The sequence below is a fragment of the Oratosquilla oratoria genome, chromosome 18 (genome assembly GCF_046742065.1).
Source record: "Oratosquilla oratoria isolate Oo_2021 chromosome 18, ASM4674206v1, whole genome shotgun sequence".
Classification (NCBI taxonomy): domain Eukaryota; kingdom Metazoa; phylum Arthropoda; class Malacostraca; order Stomatopoda; family Squillidae; genus Oratosquilla; species Oratosquilla oratoria.
The window spans coordinates 16,999,467-17,011,639 of NC_134794.1; positions in this window are offsets into that span (position 1 = coordinate 16,999,467).

A 12,173-nucleotide genomic window follows, 5' to 3' on the forward strand; every position below is an offset into this window, starting at 1 on the left:
TTGAGGGGATGTGAAGTCATTCAGCCCGGACGTACGTTGAGGTGATCCTTCAGTGTTGTACAAAGTGGAGAGAAAAATAATTGATGAAATCATCTCGACAAGAAAATGGAGGAGACAATCAAGGAAGGGCTAGACGGAAATTCTTAGATAACAAAGTGTTGACAACGCTTACTTATCTCGACAATAAATAAGACAACCTCCCTGATTCAGCACATTATAGACTCGTGTGCCAATCGAGTAATCTCATTTATTCCCTCATACAGGACACCCAAGGTGTTGTAGTAGTAGTAGTAGTAATAGTAGTAGTAGTAGTAGTAGTAGTAGTAGTAGTAGTAGTAGTAGTAGTTGTTGTAGTAGTAGCAGTAGTAGTAGTAGTAGTAGTAGTAGTAGTAGTAGTAGTAGTAGTAGTAGTAGTAGTAGTTGTAGTAGTGGTGGTAGTAGTAGTAGTAGAAGAGGAGGAGGAGGAGGAGGAGGAGGAAGAGGGAAAAGCATCCAGATGCAAGACGAGCACGTCCGGAAACTAAATTCTGTGGTGACTACCAAGATCTATATACACCAGGTCTAACTGTTTGAGCAGTTCTGCGCAGCTTCTGACGTCATTTGGATGGTTCCGTTTTCTCTTTGTGAAACACTGAAGAAAACTGAAACGCCAAGGAAGACTGGAACTATTATATTTTCCCCCCGTTATCTCTCTCTCTCTCTAGCTCATTGCTATTATCAGTGTGTGTGTGTGTGTGTGTGTGTGTGTGTGTGTGTGTGTGTGTGTGTGTGTGTATTTATATACTTGTATTTTACAGGAAGGGGACATATTGTCGTGTGTGCTTATATGTGTACACGTTCACATGTGTGTGTGTGTGTGCGTATGTATGTGTGTGTATTCATATACTTGTATTTTACGGGAAGGGGAGATATCGTCGTGTGTACTTATATGTGTACACGTTCACATGTGTGTGTGTATGTGTGTGTGTGTGCGCGCGTTTATATACTTGTATTTTACGGGAAGGGAGATATCGTCGTGTGCGCTTATATGTGTACACGTTCACATTTGTGTGTGTGTATTTGCAGGGAAACAATGAAAATTAACATTTGGCTTACTTCCTCTTTGGTTTGAGCCACAATCCTTAATGCCACAATAAGCCATATTGTCAAGATCTATATATACCGGTATATACAGATCTTCATTGTCAGAATATAACTGATTGCGTGGAGCGGTGCGAGCGGAGGCAGCAACATACCCGAACGACGCACCAGCCTCAACTGACAGCTATAGGACGCGCGAACCCCACTTTGAACAGCCAGGTGACGTTCACGGACCCGCTGCGCCAACACCCTCGAAATTCGGTCGGAAGTGGTTAGACCTGGTATGTGACTACCTTCCACACTACGAGGTGATTTTTGGCGCATCACCAGAGAAAGCATCTGGAGCCATGCTCTGCACATCCAGGGAGTAGCAGGACTTAGGGCCATCGGGCTTAGATGTGTCTGGATGGAAATCTGTCCTCGGCACCAGTCAGTTTGGGACGACGGCAGGGTGACTGCAGGATGCCGTCGCTGATCTGGCGAGGAAAATAGCTACTGAGGACTGTCAGCAACTTGAGGCATACACAGCGTGCTAATTTATCCCACTGTGCAAGAAGCCTGGCTGTCCTCCAGCCGGTATAGGAGAGGTGTAGAGAAGAATAGTAGGGAAAGCGATCATGGAGGTCGAGAAGGACGAGGTGCGGGAAGCAGCAGACAATCTTCCGGTGCGTGGGGCAACAGGCAGGAGGCGAGGCCATGAGGAGGACATACGAGTATGAGCGTTTGAGCTCTCTTCCGAATCCCGCCCAGGGCTTGAAAGAATTTCAGTATCGCTGCGCTGCGAGTCGTTACTCCAACTCTCCTGGGCGGGGAGTTGGGTGTCCGTGTGAGTATATGACCCATAGAAGGTCATATATAAACTCTGAGCTCTCTTGCGGGAGGGATATAGCTGTCGATTACGAGTTCAACACGCAATCCAAGACCATGGTGAATCACACACACACACACATACGACTCGACGGCACAGTTGTAGCGTTCGTGGCCGCCACTAAGGTGGTCCGAGTTCGAATCTCGCCAAGGGCATGAAATAATTTTAGTATCGCTGCGCTGCGAGCCGTTACTCCAACCCTCCTTGGCGGGGAGTTGGGTGTCCGTGTGAGTGTGAGGTCACAGCATTACCCATAGATCGGTCATATATGAGCCCTGAGCTTTCTTGCGGGAGGGAAATGGCTGTCGATTACGAGACCAACACGCGATCCAAGACCACGGTGAATCACACACACATACGACTCGACGGAACAGTTGTAGCGTTCGCGGCCGCCATTAAGGCGGTCCGAGTTCGAATCCCGCCCAGGGCTGAAATAATTTCAGTATCGCTGCGCTGCGGGTCGTTACTCCAACTCTCCAGGGCGGGGAGTTGAGTGTGAGTGCGAGGTCACAGCATTACTCATAGATGGTCATATATGAGCTCTGAGCTCTCTTGCGGGAGGGAAATAGCTTTCGATCACAAGTCCAACACGTGATCCAAGACCATGGTGAATCACACACACATACGACTCGACGGAACAGTTGTAGCGTTCGCGGCCGCCACTAAGGCGGTCCGAGTTCGAATCTCGCCCAGGGCTAAAATAATTTCAGTATCGCTGCGCTGCGAGTCGTTACTCCAGCTCTCCTGGGCGGGGAGTTGAGTGTGAGTGTGAGGTCACAGCATTATCCATAGATGGTCGTATATGAGCTCTGAGCTCTCTTGCAGGAGGGAAATAGCTGTCGATCACGAGTCCAACACGTGATCCAAGACAGTGGTGAATCACATACACGCACACACTTCCTAAATTCATTTGCGTAACTTCTGTGAGAAGGATGACGTCAATTTCCTTCAATAACATCATGGAAGCACAATAAGATACAAATTTCCTTTGGCTATTCAGAGTCAGACAAAGGAACTAATGCACAAAGTACACATTTCTTCAAAATGTCCTCCGAGTCGACATGACGTCATATGGTCCTCGAACGCTTAGTTATTTCGGACCCTAACAAGATAGTGTGACGTCATTCCTCTCCCAGCCCTGGGACAGACTTTGTCTTTCTACATTCTAGGCTTTGAGATGTACACTATATTTTTCAAAGTAAATGAAGGATTACATGTAAACCTTTGAGTACCCACCTCGAGTCCCTACTTCGATTGGAAACGTTTAGTCGCCAGGCGATACCATTCGTCTGGAAAGGAGAACCCGAGGGAGACAGAAGTTTGAAAACTCTCTCGATCAAGCCTTCGAACGAACAATTTTATTCATTTGAGGGTCATCCATGGAGGTAAGAGGCTCAGGTGATTTTAACACGGTCACGAGAGACTGCCATTTGCCCTTCCTCACTGACCGCATTCTAGGGGTGTTTTGACGACTTTTTCGAATGGATTATGGAAGTCATGGTGATGCTGGTGAGGAGCTTACGCCTAGAGGCACTCAACTGCGGCCGAGGACGTCACATAAGCGATTGGACTGTTGGAGTAGGTGACAGTCCCTCCAGGGAATTGGAGAGGAGTGCCGGATTCGAACCCACAGCTAAGCTAATGCGAGACCAGCACGCTTTCGATGACACCACTATGTGAAAGTGGTCACAGACGATGACCTACAACGACAAAGCAAGTCACAAGACGACACTTCCGTCTGTCACGGCAGCAAAGGTAACAAAATAAATAAATAAATAAAATAAATTAATACATGAATAAGCAAATAAATAGATGTACAAACAAATAAATAAACAAATAAAAGTAAAATAAATAAACGAATAAGTATATAGATAAATGAATCAATAAATAAGCAAATGAATAGATAGCTAAATAAACAGTTAAATAACTAAAAAATAAATCAACAAATAAAGATGAACTAGTAAATATATGTGTAATTGAATAAAAAACACATTGATATATAGATCAATAGATAAACAAATAAAAGCGAATAATTCAATGAATGTTGGTGCTATGAACAAGGATGACCTCAGCCAATCTAGGATCCCCGATTCTGTGAGGCCGGCCAACAGGTTATCCTCCAAGACCCAAGACCCTTCGCAGAAAGCCTCAAGAACTTCGCCATGATCTGCTTCCGAGGTTCTTGCTTCAGCCGGCTTTTCTGCTGGTGGAGAAGGAGGAAGGAGGGTAGTTCCAGTAAAGAGAACGCGAGGGACAGGGCCTACGATGTCTTCCAAGTCGCCCCAGCAGTCCACGAGCTTCGCACGATGAAGATGGCCCGGGCAATCAAGAGACGAGACCTGAGAGTCTTCGTTCTCAACAAAGTCCTCATCAAGGAGGCATGAAAACACAAATAAGAATCCCGTCAACAACGCTCTTACCAAGGTGGCGACAAACAACAAACGAGAAGCCCGGGTTAACAAAGAATAAAAGGAAGAAAGGGAAATAATTCATAACCGGATGCTGCTCGTCGCCAGAGGAAGCGTGGAAAAGAAAATCTACTGCTCATGGTTCACCAAACCATTTTATATTCGTCGCCTAAGAAACAAATCCCCAAAACTAATTCACTGCCCATCCGGCCCACTGAAGACACATAATCATGTACTCAACTGCTTTCTTTACATCCAGCGAAGAGAACGTCGTCATGGACGTCTCTCAGTTGAAGGCCGAGGTTCCTGATAACGCGAGGGACAGGACCTACGAACTCTTCCACGTCGTCCGAAGAGTCCAGGAGCTCCGCAGGGTGAAGATGGCCCTGGCGGTCAAGAGAGGAGACCTGAGTCTTCGCTCTCAACAAAGTCCTCATCAAGGAGGCAAGAAAATATAAATAAGAAGCCCGGAAACAAAGCTCTTATCTAGGAGGCGAAAAGGAACAAACGAGAGGCCCGGGTTAAAAAGAAGAAGAAGAAGAAAAAAAGGACGAAAGGGAAATAATTGAGAACCGGTTGTTGCACGTCCCCAGAGGAGACGGGGAAAAAGAAAATCTTCCGCCAAATGGTTCCCCACGCCATTTCATATTTTTCGCTTGGGAAATAAATCCCAAAAACTACCTCACTACCCACCCTGCACACTGAAGACATATAATCACGTACTCTACTGCTTTCTCTACATCTTCGGTCAAATTCCTCGGCACCCGTTTCTGCCCAAAGCCCATAAAACTAAACTACAAATTCAATTTGGAGTCAAGATTTCTTGTTTCCATGTTGTCGATAGGCACTCGTTGGAAAAAATTAATTAGAAAGCATGTAATATAGTCAAAGTCATGCAGATACAATTTCTACTGTATACTCAACACCTTGCCTTCCTTTGGGGTTTCGGAGTTCCCTCAGCTGAATAAAATCACCTGGCGGCAGACGGAATAAAACATAAAAGTCAGTCATAGTCGACCATGTCGGCCAAGAGCTTAATTGAGACAGGCTTAATTGAGTTCCTTAAATATAAACTATGAGCTCTCATCCAGGAGGATAATAGCTATGGATCACAGTACCAACACGTGATCCAGTACCGTATTGATTCACACACGCAGCAATAGCACCTCTAGGGATAAATGAGGCCATTTTTCTTTAACTGGTCACGACCCCAAGGAATATTCGAGCCAGCCCTGTTGTTTTGACGACAGCCATACGATAAGTAAGCGTTGTCAATACTTTGTTATCTAAGAATTTCCCTACAGCACTTCCTTGATTGTCTCCATTTTCTTGTCGAGATAAGTCCATCCATTAATTTCCTCTCCACTTTGTACAACACCGAAGGATCTCCTCAACGTACGTCCGGGCTGAATGACTTCCCACCCAGTCTCAACCTCTGCCCCTTTGAGTCCTGCGACACCGCTGACATGTTCTATTCTGGCTGCAGTGGTGTCGGGAAATTTTATTCAGATGAAGGACGGTCTGTGGGTCAATGAAAAGTATGCTGTCAATAGAAATATTTCAAAGATGTTCCTTTTCTCTCTTTCTCTCTCTCTCTTTCTCTCTCTCTCTCTCTCTCTTTCTCTCTCTCTTTCTCTCTCTCTCTCTCTCTCTCTCTCTCTCTCTCTCTCTCTCTCTCTCTCTCTCTCAAAACAACAAGGCTGGCTCAAATACTCCTCGGGGTCGCCACCATATCAAGAAAAATGGCCTCATTTATCCCTGAAGGTACTATTGGTGCGTGTGTGAATCACTACGGTATTGGATCACGTGTTGGTACTGTGATCCATAACTATTAACAACCCGGATGAGAGTTCAAAATTTATATATATAAGGAGCTCAATTAAGCTTCTCTTAATTAAGCTCTTGGCCGCCTTGGTCAACAATGGTTGACTTTTGTATTTGATTCTGTTTGCCGCCAGGTGATTTTATTCAGCTCAGGGAACTCCCAAACCTCAAAGGAAGGCAAGGGGTTGAATACGCAGTAGAAATTGTATCTGCAGGACTTTTGACTGCATTAGATACTTTTTAGCCTATTTTTCCCAACGAGTGCCTATCGATAGCCTGGAAAGAAGAAATCATGACTTGAATTAACTTTGTAGTTCAGTTTTATGGACTTTGGGAAGAAACGTGTGCGGAGCAATTTGACTGAAGACGTAAAGAAGGCAGTAGAGTAAACGATTCTGTCTTCAGTGTGCAGGGTGGGCAGTGGATTAGTTTTGGAGAACTGTTTCCCAGTCGAGGAATATAAAATGGCGTGGCGAACCATCTGGAACAAGAATTTGTTTTTCCGTTTCCTCAGGTGACGTGCAGCAGCCGGCTCTCAATTATTTAGTTTCCTTCCTTTTATTTATTTTTTATTTTTTCCGTTAACCAGGGCTTTTCATTTGTTCTTTGTCGCCTCTCTGAGAAGAACCTTGTTTCCGGGCTCCTTATTTGTATTTCTTCGCCTCTTTGATGAGGACTTTGTTGAGAACGAAGACTCTTAAGTCACGTCTCTTCATCGCCAGGACCATCTTCATCCTGCGAAGCTCGTAGACTCCTGAGACGACTTCGAAGACTTCATAGGTCGTGTCCCTCGCGTTGTCAGAAACTTTTTCCTTCAGCTGAGAGATCTCCATAATGACGTTCTCTTGCCTGTCGTCCTTCCTCCTTCTCCACCAGCAGAAAACCTCGCTGAAGCAAGAACCTCGGAAGCAGGTCATGGCGAAGTTCTTGAGGCTTTCTGCGAAGGGTCTTGGGTCTTGGAGGATAACTTGTTGGTCGGTCTCAGAGTCGGAGATCCTAGATTGGCTGAGGTCATCCTTGTTCACTGCACCAATTTTTATTCATTTATTTACTTTTATTTATCTATTGATCTATTTGTTAATGTATTTATTTATTCAATTATACATGTATTTACTAGATAATTTTTATTTGTTGATTGATTTTCTATTTATTTGTCCATGTATCTGTTCATTTGTTTATTTATTAATTTATTTATCTATATACTTATTCGTTTATTTATTTGATTTACTTTTATTTGTTTATTTATTTGTTTGAATATTTATCTGTTTATTCATGCATTAATTTGTTTTATTTACTTATTCATTTTGTTACGTTTGCTGCCGTGACAGACCGGAGCGTCGCCTCCTGATTTATTTCCCGTTGTAGACCATCGTCTGTGGTCACTTTCGCACAATGGGAAGACTTCCACGTGGGCTGGTGGCGTCATCGAAAGCGTGCTGGTCTCACATTCCCTTAGTTGTGGGCTCGAATTCCCCACTCCTCTCCGATTCCCGGCAGGGACTGTCACCTACTCCAACAGTCCAAGTGCCTAGGTGACGCCCTCGGCCGCAGTTGAGTGTCTCCTGGCGTAGGCTCCTCACCACCACTACCATGACTTCCATGATCCTTTTGGAAAAAAAAAATTGTCACAACACCTCCAGAAGGTGGTCAGTGAGGAAGGCGTTGAAAGCGTGGAACATCACCCGAGACTCTAACATCCATGGATGACCCTAAAATGAATAAAATTCTTCGATCAAAGGCTTTATCGAGAGGATTTTTAAACTCCTGTCTTCTTCGGGTTCTCCTTTCCAGACGAATTTTCCAATCGAAGTAGGTACTCAGACGTTTCGAGCTGGCTACTCAAAGGTTGTGACCTTCTGTGGTTCCCTTTCACCACTCTGTTGTCGTCTCTGTGGGCCGTTTTTCTTTTGTGCTTTTACTTTATATTTTCCTTTCACCATTGTCTTTCTTACGTATGATTAGTCACTCACTAATTTCATCTGCAGGAAGCTCCTTTGCTTCCGATCATCCGACTTAGTCAAGTTCCACTTAGTATTAACCTGTATAAGAGAGGGGAATTAAACGGAGCTTAATTTTTCTTTCTTTTCTATTGATATACTTGTTTCTTTCAATTACACCAAGGGACTCCCGTCTGGAATCCTCAATTTTGGTTCTAGATCAGTTTTGCAATGACGTCATGATTTATTTAGTCCAGTGAGTTTTAAGTTAGATATAAGATCCTCCCCTAAGGGCGTGATGTTACAATCGTGAACCAATTGAATTTTCTCCTCCACCCTTTCTCCAACCAAAATAGCTGTTACAATCTCGTATGCAATACTGCTTACACAGGCAATCTCGAAACCAATGCACACACTGACTTAGCTTACATATTGTTACAGCAGCATAAAAATGAACATTATACAGCAATGAAATCGGGTCCCCGGCGACTCTTTGTAAACATTAGGCGGGGAGCGAGCTTGTTAAACTCCTTTGCCTTTTCGCCTTCGGGTATTATGTAAATACATAAATTATAAAAATACAACACTCGTCATCTACCTCTCCTTCTACCCATTTGTCTACCAGCCTCTTACAGGGTCCGGCAGCTACCACTTGGTCGTCCCAACCAATTATTTTCTACTACCCTCTTACAGGGTCCTGCAACACAACAATATTCCGGAAATACACTCTTGAAAAATATCCTATACAAGGGGCTAACCATTAAAACTATTTCTACATGAACTGGCTAAACAAGGTTAAAAGTATTATCTCTCAATGTATGTCACCAAAGAAAAAAGTAACCTCTCCTTTATGCACAAATGTCTGTAACACCAAATATATACTGACCTTAAAAAAAATATATATATATATAAATTGGATGTAATAAATCGATTTGCAAAACTCATCACTACAAAGGTCCAAAGGAAGTCATAATTTACCAACAACAAAATCAGGAAAAATTGTCAAATAGAAATCAATGTCTTTCTCCTTCTGACTGTGAAATTTGGTTAAGAACAGCAACAATAAAGATAAGACATTATGAGAACAGTCGTTTGTGTTAGACCTCAATGGAGAATATTTTCACATTTTCAAAGATGGTGAGCTGTGTATCAGTATTAAAAATGTTAGTAATAGTGGAGTGTCTTCATGCACAATTTCACATTTGTTTCACACTTATTTCGTTTTTTTTTTTTTTCTAGGACACATACTAGTCAAGCTACATAAGAATTTTCAATGCTCTACAGAACAAAATATCGTTCAGCACTTATATAATGGTAAGGTTTCAAGTCTTCATGACTGACCAAGGCTCCAGGTAGCACATATGTCCGATGTACAAAAGGTCCAAAGTAGTTCAGGTCTCCCATCTCAGGCATGCACCATACATATCAACAATTATTATAAATCCAGGCTATCTGTAAAAATTATTTGGATTAATACATAGGTCACAAATGATGCTATAAACATATTCCTGATAATCCTCTGGAATTAAGGATCCATTTACACTAATAGACTGTGTTTTACAATCCTCGGTGTCACTTTTATCATCATCATCATATTCTATCCAAATTCTTTTTAAATCATCTGCATGTTTAATTGACACTTCTTTAGTTTCTAAGTGTATTTATTTCCACCTGCAAAATCAATGTATGTTGTCACCTGGGTACCTCGGTGAAAGTTTATTATGGGTTCTATGTAATTTGACCAGAACCAAATCTCCTATTTGTAATTCTATTTTATGTGTTATTTTGTGCTGTTGTTTTTTCATCACTTGTGTATACTCTTTCATGTGTTCCCTAACTCTTTAATGTACAGCTTGAAATGTATGTGTCCTATCTGAGATGTAACCATCTATACTATACACAGGTCTTTGGTCTGTAATCAAGATTTCATATGGGAGAAGTTTGTCTTCCCCCAAAATAATAAAATGGGATGTTTCTCCCGTAGCTGTATTAATTTGGTCATTTAGGATACACTTAACACAATGAATCAAAATACCCCATGCTATACTATGTGGGCTTATCAAACCTCTAAGACATGTAATAATTTTCTAATTAAACCTCTCTACAACTCCATTGCTCTGAGAATGATTCACTAGTATATTCACTTTATGAATCTTAAATAACCTACATAATTCTTTCAATATTTTGTCATCAAATTCAATATCATTGTCTGAAACTATGATCTTAGGTGTAGTGAAATTACAGATTATCTGATTATATATTACTGAAGCAATTGTTCTAGCTCTCTTATTTGGAATGGATTGTAAAATACAAAATCTTGAAAGATAATCAATAGGAACAAATACATTTCTATGTCCATTTTCAAACATGGATAACTCTAATGTATCTATGTGAAATCTTTCCAAAGGATTCTGTGGGAAGGAATGTGATAGCATAGGAACAGGTTTAGGTGTAATCTTAACACATTCCTAACAATTTTCTATATAATCTTATATATTTTTCTTCGTACCTGGCCTAAAATATTTTTGTGCTTGTCTATAAGTTTTTTCCTTTCCTGGGTGTGAACTACAATGACTATCATGAAGTAACTTTAATGCCTCTTGTACAAGAGTTTGTGGAATTACCAACTGATTTACTGGGTCCCTAGAAATATCTTTCCCACTTACAACTGTTTCTCTATACAAAAGTCCATTAGTCAAATGAGATTCCTCTATCTTATGCCCTTTTTGGTAGTTTTTGGAGGATTATCTCTTGGGCTCATCAAATACTGGGCTACTTTTTTCCAAGTCTAATCTTTTTTTTATCCCTTATTATCATTTCCTCATCTAATGTTGCTAGCTCATCTATACTACAGACGTAAGTGATTAACCCTGTCGTTGGTTGACTAATACTTCTAGAAAGTGTATCTGCTGCAACATTCTTTCTACCCGGAATATACTCAAATTTAACCTCATAACACTGAAGTGTAGTAAACCACCTGGCTAGACTGTCTAAAGATTCTTATGCTTAAATAAGTTCTGAATAGCTGTATGATCAGTCCACATTTTAATTGAATATCCCAGTATCACATCTCTAAAACTTACTATTGAATATATCACTGCTAAGATTTCTCTTTCTGTTATAGAGTAGTTTCTCTCTGCACTATTACAAAGTATAGATGTATAAGCAATCAGTTTCAACGTTCCATTTCTCTCTTGCATCAGTATGACTCCTAACCTTATGTCAGACACATCAGTACAAAGAATGAACTCCTTATAATAATCTGGAAATATGAAAACTGGAGAACTAGTAAATTTATCTTTCAACTTGTCAAAAGATTACTGTTGTGCAGGCTCCCACATGAACTTTGAATCTTTCCTCAACAAAGAACTTAATGGATTAGCTCTCATTGTATATCCCTGGATAAAATTCCTATAATATCCTGTCAATCCCAAGAAACTTTATTTTTTTCTACATCGTTCCAAACTGGACAATTCTCTACTACTTCTACTTTTGAATTTACTATACTAAGTCCATGCCTTTCGATTTTATGCCCCAAATAAATGACACTGTCCTGCAGAAACTTATTACCGGTAAAAGTAATCTGTCGGGTACAGTCTGTTTAATCAATTCCCTATAATTAATCAATAACTGGACGCATGGTACCACCTGTTCCTTTTCTGATTTTTCTCCTTCCTGAATTATCTTTCTTGTCCTACTTCACTGCAAACATGCACATACACACACACACACACACACACACACACACACACACACACACACACACACACACACACACACACACACACACACACACACACACGAACAAGTTAGATGAGAAAGTGGTGTGTGCAAAAACCATACATGAATTTAAAAATAGTTTAGATAAAATGAGATATGAAGACGGGACCCCACGAGCATAGCTCCCCTTCCCGTAAAATACAACTAGGTAAATACACACACACACCAGCAGCGGTTGGAGTAGGATGTCCGAAAAGAGCTTCGTTGACAGAGATATTTAAAACCGGTGCTAGTTGTGTTTACGAAAGCGGGAAGGAAGAAGTGTACAACGAGTGA